The 12,518-nt window shown below is 44.3% G+C and overlaps 1 protein-coding gene across 4 annotated transcripts in view; it reads left to right on the forward strand.

Annotated features, from left to right (window-relative positions):
- The window catches only part of ANO4 (anoctamin 4), a 448,648-nt gene that overhangs the window by 92,022 nt on the left and 344,108 nt on the right, over positions 1–12,518 (forward strand). The window contains exon 1 of one of the 4 annotated variants that reach the window (XM_056116889.1): positions 4,060–4,546. The exons of 2 other annotated variants lie outside the window; for them this stretch is intronic. The gene's annotated coding sequence lies outside the window, so the exon portion shown is untranslated. Of the gene's footprint in view, positions 1–4,059; positions 4,547–4,677; positions 5,027–12,518 lie in introns of those variants that run through there. One more of the 4 variants, XM_056116896.1, reaches the window with a different exon arrangement.

Consider the following 12,518-nt stretch of genomic DNA (forward strand, 5'->3'; position numbering starts at 1 on the left):
TCTTTGTTCTTTTTTAAGCAGATGACAGGTGTGTGCACAGATACATAGTTGTTTTGTCTTTTAACGAGATGTTAAATCACAGTGTCAGAAAATTTAGGTTGAATTATCTTGGTCTGTCAATGGTAGCAGTGTAGCACTGTCCTCCTGTTGTTCATTGATTTGCTGGAGCGGGCACCAGTAACGGCTCTATTGTGAGACTTGTTACTGTTTTTGGCATATCAAATACGCCATGGGGAGATTGCCAGGCTCTGCCCTGTGGGCGGGATACTCTCAGTAGCTTGCCGGGCTCTCTGAGAGGGATGGAGGAATCAAACCTGGGCTGGCCTTGTGCATGGCAAACGCCCTACCCGCTGTGCTATTGCTCCAACCCGTCAGTGGTATCTAGCAAATATTTGTTGAGAACCTGTTCTGCATCAAGTACTGGTATTACACCATTGAGTAAGGTACACTCTCTGAAATTGTCCCAAGTTTAATTGACTTGGATAAATATTTTATATACTTTACCAAAAAATAATTGGTGTTCATTGCTATCTAAAATGGGAGGTGTTTAAGGGCAGGGAAAATGGGCCGGGAGGATTGGTCAAAGGTGGGTCATGGTGTGAGAGATGGAGGGCAGTTAAGATAGAGGAGGGTCTATTATGACAATATTAATTGGAAATGATCACTCTGGACAAGAACTGAGTGTTGAAACAGGTAAAGGGATATACATGATAGCCTTTCAGCATCTGTATCACAAACCACTATGCCTAAAATGAGAGAGAGACAGAGAAAAAAACAGAGGAGAGAGAGGGATGAAGGGAGAGAGAGAGAGAGAGAGAGAGAGAGAGAAGAGGTGTCTGCTATAGGCTGCTGTGGCTTGAAGTGGTGGGAGGGAAGTTGAAACTGGTGCTGGAAAATTACTCTGGTGAAGGGATGGGTGTTGGAACATTGTATGACAAACACGATCATAAACAATTTTGTAATGCTTTCTCTCATAGCACGAGTGATAGCACAGCGGGTAGGGCGTTTGCCTTACACGCGGCCAACATGGCCGACCCGAGTTCGATTCCTCCGCCCCTCTCGGAGAGCCCGGCAAGCTACCGAGAGTATTCGATATGCCAGACACAGTAACAACAAAGTCTCCAATGGAGACGTTACTGGGCCCGCTCGAGCAAATCGACGATCAACGGGAGGGCCTTTATCTTTACCTTCTCTCATAGTGATTGAAAAAAAGTAAAAAGTAAAAAAAAAGTTAAAAAATAAAATGAGAGGTGTTTATCTTTGTAAGAGGGAGGAGTAGAATTGTGGCTAAATTTAAAAAAATAATTAAAAAATTCATTTTGTTTTCTTTCTCTCTTTCTTTCTTTCTTTCTTTCTTTCTTTCTTTCTTTCTTTGTTTTTGGACCATACCCAGCAGTGCTGAAGGCTTACTCCTGGTTCTGTGCTAAGGGGTCACTCCTGGCAATGCTAAGGGGTCACTCCTGGCAAAAACCAAGGACATATGCACTACAGATCATTGAACCATTGTTGGCTATATGCAATGCAAATGCCTTAACCTTTGTTCTAGCTTTCGGGCTCCCCAAGTTCTTTGCATTTTTATTAAGTGATTGTGATCCCAGTTTTCATTGACCAATTGCTTTATAGATGACCAATTATCTAATCGACTAAGTAATTTGTATTTATGAAGTTTTATCATTTTCATGCTTCATTATCACTGTATATATTGAAGGTATTGGACCCATTCAATAAACAGTATTAATCTCAATTTAGTCTGGAAGCTTTAAATCTCATTCCCTTGTTAAATATATTCTTTGTTTTGCTATTCATATTTTTTCAGCGTTGGGAACTGTTGACGCTGATAAAGGCAAACATTTCATTAAAAATGTTTTAATTAGATTTTAAAAATATTATATGCATTTCTTGCTCCCAAGTGAAAGCACCTAGTAGGCTCATTTGGAACACAGAGTCCCAAATCTGTCCTCCTGACTTGGTTTTACCCAGGGAACATTTCAGTAGTAGGGCATATTCTGTCTTGGCAGGAATCCACGTGGGCAATTTGAAAAGATGATTTAAATTGGTCCATGGGGTTGTGAACTTCTTGAAGGCAAGACCAGCCACTTGCTGGGCCGTAAGGAAGGACTGGACGGGACCAAGCTGACCACTCACCTCACCAGATGACTGTATGCAGGACTCACCTGGAGAATTGTCTTTTTTTCTTCATTTCAGGGATTTCATTTTTTTTAAATTTTAATGAATCACCGTGAGATAGTTACAAGCTTTTATGTTTGGGTTACAATCACACAATGATCAAACACCCATTCTTTCACCAGTGCATGTTCCCCACCACCAATATCCCCAGTATACCCCTCTTTCCCCTCCTCCCCTGCCTCCATGGAAGACATGATTCCCCATAATCTCTCTCTACTTTTGGGCATCATGGTGCTTTGCAATACAGACCCTGAAAAGTTATTATGTTTGGTCCTTTACCTACTTTCTGCACACATCTCCCATCCTGACAGATTCCTCCAACCATCTTTTTCTCAGTGATCCCTTCTCGATTCCAGCTGCCTTCTCTCCTTTGCTCATGGATTTTATTTTTTTAATGCTCCTCGTTGATGTAGTACTTTGTAGGGCCTCCTTTTGTGACTCATCTGGGCAGCTAGTTCTTGTTCTCTCTGGAGCCCAGAGCTCCTTTTAAAGCAGTGCTATCCCAATCAAATGTCCAAATGGAACTTCATCATTTAGAGAAAAACAGAACTAAAAGAAATTCTTTATACCATGAACTGAAAGAACTGCTTCACACCATGTACACCATGAACCAAGGACATCGAGTCCTCCTATTTACTCATGATTAGCACAAGACAGTATTTTCTGGAAAGGTATAAAAGGCAAGGGTTGTAGACACAGCTGGAAGTACTGGAGTGCATTCTTTGCATGCAAGAGGCCCAGGTTTCTTTTCTGGCACTGTGTGGTTCTCTGAGTACCACCAGATGAACCCCATCCTACCCCCTTCTCCGCCAACAAAAAAGGAAAAAAGAAAAGTGAGCAAAGGGGCTGGACGGATAGCTTAAGGGCCTGAAGACATACTTTTCATGCAGGAGGTCCAGAGTTGGATCCTGGGACTACATGGTCCCCTGGGTAGTGCAAGGATTCACTGCAGAGCACCAATTCAAGAGTAGCCCTTGAGCATGGCCTGGTGCAGCTCAAAACCTATCAGTCAATCTATCAATGAAAGGTGTGCCAAAATAGTTTCTGCAGTTTTACTTTGTGATCCAGTTCTACTGGTATTTAATGTTAGTTTAGTCCCCATCTAATTATTGCAACCCAAGCTGAACACGTGAGCGCACGCGCACACACACACACATACACACACACAAACACACATGGTGTGTATGCACACACACATACACACACAAACACACACACTTAAACACATAATAGTTCACTAATAAAATAGCCTAGGGAGAAAGGCAAGTTAGAAAAGTTAGGAAAAATTTCCCACTTGCTCTGCCTTCGCTACTGAGGATCTGCTCCTTTGCTCTTGGGGTCATGTAGCCCAGAGTTTCTAAAACTTCTGTGTGCCCGTGACTCATTGTGCAGGACTGTTTACCCCAAAACACACAGACCCTGTCTTCTGGGAGATTTAAGAGCTCCCCAAAGGGAAGGCTGTCTTCAGACATTCCTCTTCACCCAACACTTCTAAATCGTTCCCCGAGAAAAGGGAGAAAAGCCAAATGCCTGACACCACTGTCGACCCTTTTCTGTCAAATTTCTACTCATTAAATGGGGAGCCGGACCCCAGGCCACCACGCCTAGGTCATCTAGAAGCTTGTTGTCTTCTTGGTGACTTGGCAGCCCCCTGGGAGTGGGTTTCCCCTGAAGATGCAGAGGAAACGTCCCGGTGTCTGCTGCCACAGGGGCTTTGAATCTTAGAATCCTGTCTGTGTGTACTTGCTTGGCAAAAGAACGGGGATGTGGGAGAAGGGCTGCCAGTGCTCCCAAACTTCTGGCGGAGGCAGGGGGCTGTCCTGCCTCTCTCCGAAGTGTCTGTCATCTGCTCTTCTCCCTTGTCTCACTGACACGGCCCCCTGGCTGGGCTGATTGGTTACTGGCAATCAGTGCTATGGAATACAGAGCTCCTCGCTGTCACTTCCTTCCAGTCCCGAGAAGCTCCCTTCTGCCCCTCTTCCCGCCTCTCCGGCCCCTCTCTGCCCTGGCACCGGGGGAGGACGGGTCCTGGGCGTGATGCTCTGAGCGGAGCCTTGGGGAAATCCACCGGGCTGTGTTTCCCTCCCTCCGGCTGGCTGGCTGGCTGGCTGGCTGGCTAGCTGGCTGGCTCTGGGGAGAGTCCTGTTCCAGACTTCTCAGGGTTTTTACAGCACAAACAACTGCATGCGGGCCCGGAGGGGACACTGAGAAGGACTTGTGTGTGGGTTTTGATCGCCTTTCATCACTTGCCTGGCCGCAGCCCAGAGCTGAGTGCCCGAAGGTTCGCAGCGGATTCCTGTCTGCCTAAGACGCGGAGGAAGGATCCCTTCTCCTTCCTTTGACTCTTTCTATTTTTATGGTAAGTGCTTGCCTGGGAGGAGAAACCCTTGCTGCAGTGAGCTGAGGGGAAGGCTGCTCGCTCCCTTCCCCAGCTGGGCTTAGTGACCTTCTGTTTGCCTTTCTCTCCTGTTCGCAGGAGCTCCTTGTCCAGGGGGGTGAACTGGCTCCTGAACATGCCCCGGAGCCATTTGTCTGGAGATTGGGGGCTTTTCATGTTCTTTTGTATTTTTCCTAAACACGGAGCTGCTTCCCGGAGCGCTGATGGCCACAGAAGCACTCTGTCTTTGTCCTTGAAGCAGCAGCCGGGGAGAATGTGTTCGGGGGTGGTAAACTGCAGCACTGTGCGGAGAAGCTGGAGGGGGACAGAGCCATGTGGGTGAGATGAGCCCCCCTCCGGCTCGCCCAGGGGGCACCCGTTCCCATTCCGGAAGGGCCGGGGCTGATGGGCCCACCTAGCAAAGTCCAGCATCTTCCTGGTGGAAGACAGACAAGCACACGTGTGAGTTATGCCGGAGTCGGCTATGGGCAGCTGTGCGTCCAGTACCTGCTGGAGGGTCTGGAATGACCCCGTGTCTTGAGGGTTTTGCAACTTGGGCAAGTCACACTTGCCGGTAGGGTAGGGTGGGGGGAGGGATCGCGGCAGCTTGGGGGATCTGAGTCCACTGCCATGACCTCATCGCTTCTTTCCTTTTGGAGTCTTGGGGTGCCCCTGGTGCCAAACCGTCGCTCCCATCCTCCTTAGAGGCCCTTGGGGCAGCGATGATAGGAGCATGTTTGAGTTGACAACGTAGTTTCATCTTCCTAATGGAAGAACAGGGCTTGGAGGCAGTTGGAAGGGTTTTGACTTTTTCCGAGGGAAAATAAGCAGGTTTCCAAGAAAGACGGTGCATGTTGCAGGGCTGGGAGGCTTGTTTATTCTTGGGCAGGACTCTTTGAACGGTCTCTGAGGTTTCACCTGGGCCCCGAGACTGGCCGCAGGCAGTGCCCATCTTCATGTTTTTGTGGCCTCTTGAAGTCCAGAGGAAACCAGGACATTTTGGTGGAGTTTCCATGTCCTGGAACTGTGTTTCCAGGAGTCTCTTTTCCTCTGATGGAGAGTCTCCTATTTCTTTCTTTATGTTTTGGTAGCAAGTGTGTTGGAATACTCTGCCCAACACTGCCTTCTAAAGAATGAGCTTCAGTGTGTAGTTCTCCTGCTAGTTCTTCTCTAGCCTTGGCACTGAACGTGGGTTATCTTATTTGATTTTGTGCGTGTTTTCCTATTTTGGCTTCTTTCACTCCAGGGAAGATTCCAATGTTACGAGGTTTCTTATATGTATGATCAAATGTCACAAGTGTTTGTGAAACACTTAGTGTGTGTGTGTGTGTGTGTGTGTGTGTGTGTGTGTGTGTATAAAGGAAAACCCCTGGGGGAAACGTATGTTCTCCCCCTGATGATTTGGGGAGTTTGGAATATCAAGTTCTTTAACTGTTTTGATGATTCTCACCACTTTTGTGTGGGTTTTTGTTAAACCAGTGTTGATGACATCAGGCATATACTTTTATCTTAGTCTTTGAATCCACAAGAGATACAGTGTGGATTGTTTTTGATGGAGTATTCTTGGTGTATATTAAAAAATGTAGGCTAAAAAATAATAGACTAAGTGACAGCTTGGTTGCAGAATGAAGCCAAAAAATAAGTTAAAGCAAGGAGAGAAAATTAGGATGTTTGCGGACTGTCAATTCTGAGTTCTGAGATGATATTTGGAATACTTTGAGCATTGTTTGGATTACATCGTAACAGCCACTCTTTCCTCCACTCAGATGTGTTTGTGGTTCTACGGTGATTTGACTGGCAGACCTTTCTGCTTCTGTTTCTGATTCTTTAATGCCTAGTTGTTTATTTTCATCCTTAATGGTGGTTTCTTACTTTGCTAAATTTATTCTCCAATTGCAGGGTTTTTTAAAGCAGGTGCCTTGGCAACTTGAGGTATTCATCAAGATGGAAAGAGTTAGCATCAGATTGGGTGTCATGGAAATACTCTGCATTTCACTCTGCAGGCAATTGTAGATGCATTTAGCAAATATTTCATTTTAATCATTGGCAACTTCAGCAGTGAAAGAGAGAGAATATTCAGAGGATATTCTTTGAATTTCCTTTATTTACCCAAAAGAATATTGAGTTTAATTGCATGTACACGCAAGCATATAAATACACAAACAAGTATGCTGTTTGTTTACTAGGTCTATTATGTGTGTATGTTTTTAATAGTGTGACAAGCTGACTTAAAGAATAGAAGAAAAATTCCAGAGAATTTAGCATCCTCTTCCTAGCTTGCCTCCCCCTCTGCCTTTTTTTTTTGGTAGGGATTTCCCCATTTCCCACAACACTCCTCCATATCAATGCCATTAAGAATTTCTTTGAATTAGGAGAAGGCATTCTTTAGCATTTCATTGTCTCACAGCATGCTGTCATGTCTTTGCAGGGTCTCTGGAAGTAGTGAAGAAAACTACTGCAGGAAAAATGATAAAAAGCTCTGCTGTGGCTTCTGGATATGATGAAGTCACCATAGAATTTTATTTGTATGTGTATTTCTTTGGCCTTGCTACTTTGTCACCGATTGCATTTGCAACCCTAGCAAATTGAAGATTCTTGAAATAGGACTAGAAACACTTAGGTTGATATAGGTGCCATTATTCATTTTTCACACTTCTTAATTACAGCTCCCATTAAAACAGTGCCCTTACTCTGGTTTCCTTTTCAGTGGGTTTTAGTTTGGAACCTGCAGTGTATTGTGGAGGGAGTACCTCTCCAGTTCTTAAATCCCCTTCTTTTTTGCTCTGTCCATTCCCATGTTTGCTTGATATCTTCTACATGTAGACATGCCTATGTACATGCATGCGTGTCCACATGTAAACACAGAGGATCAAAGTTGTTTGATGCATGAGGAGTTGCTTCAGACTGGTTAATCATCAAACTGTAGTGTCTCCCCTGTAATCATGTAATTGGAAGAAGAAATGGTTTTATTAATGTAGATATCACCTCATGCTTCTGCAGCCTTCTTGTCATAGAAACTGTTTTCCATAGTTGATTACCAGGACCAGAAATAGAACCGGTTTTGCATTTTAACTACTGACATTCTAGATATCTAGGTTGGACTGCCGTAAAATCCTGGACATGTTTACTATCTAAAAGTAAGTTCTCTGTGTTAAGCTCTATGAGTGTTACAAAGTCAAATAATTTTATTCTGTGATAAGGCCTTTAGGAATGGAATGAACCGTATCATTAAGTATGTTGACTGAATTTTTATGTTTCTTTCCCCAATATGATAAAGTCAGTATATTCCTTGTAGCATCTCTCCATGAGCCTTTTTTTTTAACAGAAGAAAAGAAGTAATGTACAACTCCCACATAAAGCTGCTTAGAGGGAGAAGTGTTCTTTAACAGAAATTCAAAACCATTTCCAACACCAGCGAGGGTGATCTACTTTGACAGAAACTTGCTCTTCAATTGGCAACTCAGACAGATTGTATAAAATATGAGAAAGCCTGCATGGTCTGTGTTGAACACTGCAGTTTTGATCTCCTTACTACTAAAATTATTGAGGATATAGCCACTAGATCACCCTCACAGGAAAAAAAATATGTCCTCAGTAGCATAATAATGTAGCCAGACTGTCAAAAACATTTATGTTGCAAGTTATAGCTCTTGGGTGGAAGAGGGAGATGGGAAAATTTTGGAGGCAAACCAGATCACAGTGTTGGCACCCAAAATAACATAAGATGAAAGGAGTTTCTCCCCTATCTTTTAAAACAGTTAATTTCTTTAATTTTTTTTTGTTTTTAATTTTTAAATTAATTTTTGGAAGGGATACCATGGTCTACAAACTAATAGTTTTAAGGTTTCCTACATGAATTATTCCAGAGCATACACTCAACCCTTACCATTGTCCCAGGGTCCCTCATGCGTCTCCATTCCCTGTGGTAAGATTCCTACTGAAGAAAACTTCTCAGTTCCAGCCCTATCTTTTCCACTAATTTTCTAGTAAAGACTATTGATTCCAGAAGTCCAGATTGAGGAAAACTATTTTTTTAGAAAAATAGCAAGATTTGTGGGCTTTATTTCTCTAATAGGATCATTAACTCTTTAATTAATTTTTTTTTTTTTGCTTATTGGGTCACATTCAGCGATGCTCAGGGGTTCCTCCTGGCTCTGCACTCAGGAATTACTCTTGGTGGTGCGTGGGGAACCATGTGGGATGCCGGGGATTGAACCCGGGTCGACCCAGTGCAAGGCAAATGCCCTACCTGCTGTATTATTGCTCTGGCCCCAGCATCATTAATTCTTAACCAGTCATCTCTTTTGGCTCCTCTGGGCCATCAGCTATTCTTTTTTTTTTTAATTTTTAAAATTATTTATTTATTTATGTATGTAATTTTTGGGTCACACCTGGCATTGCACAGGGGTTACTCCTGGCTCATGCACTCAGGAATTACCTCTGGTGGTGCTTGGGGAACCGTATGGGATGCTGGGAATTGAACCCGGGTTGACCACATGCAAGGCAAACACCTTACCCTCTGTGCTATTGCTCCAGCCCCAGCTATTCATTTTTCTGAGGAAGAAGGGGCAGACAGGGGGACAGTGTGAATGGTGGGCATTCACACCAGCTGTATTCAGGGCTTGTTCTGTGCTCAGGAATCACTCCTAGTAGGGCTTGGGGTATCATATGGGATGCTGGGGATTGAACCCAGATCAGCCACATGCAAAGCAAGTTCAGGCCCCTCAACAGTCACTGTTATAGAGCACACAGACTGATTGTAATACAATAGGAATTCACTTACATTTTTTGTTGGTCTCCCACTGGGACCTCCTTTGAGTGTCAGGGAAGGAGTATGTGTTGATCATCAGAGACCACAGCCAATCACAGTGGGATATCTTAAGGACACTGGTTCAGTCCAGTCCAGTCTGGACCTGGCCACTAACCACTGTAAGATGGCAAACTCAGATCTGCAATGTTGAGTTGAGGCCAGATAATCTCAAGGGGCTTTCTTTATAACCACTGAAATTGTGAACCGTTACAGCATTAGTCTGTTTTTACTTCATGGACGTTCACTTCTTTCTTTAGGGGAGGGTCTCCCAGGCAGGGTTTAGGAAACTGGTGCTTCTTGACCAATTGGCTGGGGGTACAATGCAAGGGTCATAGGATGCAGTGCTGATCAGGCCCTGCAGTGCTAGTGATTAAGGGGACCACCCTGGTGGTATTGGTGGAGGGATGTGTGTGTGTGTGTGTGTGTGTGTGTGTGTGTGTGTTGGGGGGGGGGGTGTCAGTTCCACAGTGAGTAGTGCTCAGGAATTCCAAAGGTTTCACTTGGCCAAACTTGAGGAGCTTTATAGATCTGGGATTTAACTAGGGTCAACTACAAGGCACCTTGGCCCAGATGCTGTCTCTCCATCCCCTAAATGAATGATCATTTCAGTGGAATTGAGCCAGATGAAGCATTCCTGAGGGCATGAACCAAAGCTGCCTGGGACCCAACAAAGACCCCAAAACTTGGATTGAGAATCAGAATGATCTGGGAACATGCAATCATGGTGCAACTGTATTCGGGTGTTGGTATACAGACTATCACCACCTGTTTGTCTTGGGACATTTTGAGGTTTCCTTAGCTCTCATGGGCCCTTGAGGAGGGAGTGTTTTTCCTACCCCGCCTTCACATTTCTCTGATGGGTCAGGAAGACCAAGGCGCAGAAGCTGAAGTGCTTCCCAGGGTCGGTGACCCAGTTGGTACCTGGCATTGCAGCTGCGGGCACGTGCCCAGTGCCTTGAAGCATTCATGCTCTGCTCTGGTTCCTGTTGTGGGGCCCCGCCCACCCCAGTGCCCCTGGACCCTTCATCCTCTGCTCACAAAAGGCTTTGTGGCCTCTCTCTCACTGCTGTCCATTATTTCTGGATTTGTCTCATGCAGATGACTTGCTTGTACCAGCCAGAGTGAGTCACATCAAGCAAATGTTTATGGTAATTTGTTCATGCTGATATGGAAATGCATTTTTTTTATTTTGAAATTCAGATTTTCTCATGAACATATCAGGACTTTTATCGACATTACCCATACTCCTTCCCCACCTCATCTTCCCTGCCCTGGCCTTGCACCTGTTTACTGGAGCATTTGTTTTGTAGGGGGTGTGCTGCGCATGGTTGTAAACCTTCTTCCGTGCCTTCATTTACCCAGTAGTTAGCGAGCAGCTGCTGTGTCTGTCCTCATGCTGAGAGTTAAAGATTCAGGTGCCTGCAGCTGGAGGAGGCCCCTGCCCATGGGAGCTCACCGTTCAGTTAGGCATCACGGACTTTTTCATCTTTGGATTCTCAGCCAGGGCTATCTTCTGCTCACTGTGTCCCGCGGTTTCTCAAAGACTCTAGTTGGAAAACAGTTTGCTTGGGCAATTATAGCTGGTGATTGTTTCCCTGGGAAGTTCTTTTTCTGAAAAGGCACCTTTGCTGTCATTGTTGCACAAGGATAGTTTTCCCAAACAGTATTGTTAGCTTCTGATTTTGTTACCTGACGGAACAAAAGGGATTAATTAGCTAAACTTGTTTGTGCTATTGCTGTGATTCATGAAATGACAGTTCCATTCTTTGGCAGAAGGAGCCTATTCCTTGGAATGATGCATTGAGAGTCTGGATAGCACAGAGTCTGTGAAACTAATTTCGGGTTCGAGAGGAAACCTCTTGACCTTGTGTACATGGCCCAGCAACACACGCAGTCTTTGCCTTTTCATCCTACAACTTCCATGGAATGCTCCAGCAGTATAAAATCATTTGCTTTGCCCAAGCACGGATCCATGTAGAATGATACCAGACTCTCACATGCCCCTGTGCCTTTGCATGTGTTGTTTCCTCAGCCTAGAGTGTGTTTCCTTTTTAGTTTCCAACCCCAACCTTAGATATTATCACCCATGCTCCCATGGATTTTTGCTCAAAGCTGAATGGGGTATACTGTGTACTGTTTTTCCTGCAATGCAAAGAGCTCCTGGGACTTGGTGGACAATATACTATAATTGTCTGTCTACTTGTGTCTCCCGGAGATATTTATTTCTTGAGGACAGGGATTATGTTTTAATCTCTATGCCCCAAGGCCTAGTTCAGTGATTGCTGTGTGAGCAGATCCTCAGTAATCCTGGAGAAAATGGTTTAGGAATTGTGCTACAAAACTTGTAGTGCCTGGATTGGCACCTACTACTCTTTGCAGAGAACTTGAGATTTAAAAAAAAATTTAGAACTAAATGAATTGTCCTGAAGAAGATGAAGAGATTGGCAGCTCTTTTGATGGAACCCAACAGAAATCTCACACAAACTACCAGGAATTTCTCAATCTTCAAATGACTTTTCAACAGAATAAACAACAAGAATATATTAAGTATTGCAATAAACTATTGCATTAGTTGTTTGAGAGTGAAAGATTAAAAAAAAAGAGCATAATTCCTGTCCTCCCAGATCACCAACTGGTAAGAATTTGCTCCTATGTAAGTGACCTGCTGACAAGGTCCACCATCATTTATACATTTCTAGGGGGGCTGCAGATTGAGCAGAGAAGTTATTTCACTGCTTGGGCAAAGCCCTAGAGCCCTAATGGTCTGTCATCAATGAAGTGGCTCTGTTGGATAGGTTTGGAGGAGGAAACATGGACAAGGAAATTACCAGGAATCTTAAGTGAAGAGGTGGGCATGGTCAGAAGGTCCAAATTAAATGGCGTTTTATGCTGAAATCTGGGCAATGATAGTTTCCAAAAATACTGTTGGAAATTTGTTTGGAGTCTGTCCCCAGGTTGAATTCAGTCAAGCCTGTTTGAGCACGGCAGTAACACCTGCATGAGACATTTGTGTCTCACCTTCTCTTTTTCCCTAGAGGGTCCCTTTTGACATTTGAAGTTGTCACAAGGACATCAAACTAGGAAACCTAACCAAGTCAATTCTCATAGATGTGGGAGAGTTGAAGACTAATGTCACAGAACTGT

This window comes from Sorex fumeus, unplaced genomic scaffold, assembly GCF_029834395.1.
Source record: "Sorex fumeus unplaced genomic scaffold, SorFum_2.1 ptg000003l, whole genome shotgun sequence".
In the NCBI taxonomy this organism is placed as follows: domain Eukaryota; kingdom Metazoa; phylum Chordata; class Mammalia; order Eulipotyphla; family Soricidae; genus Sorex; species Sorex fumeus.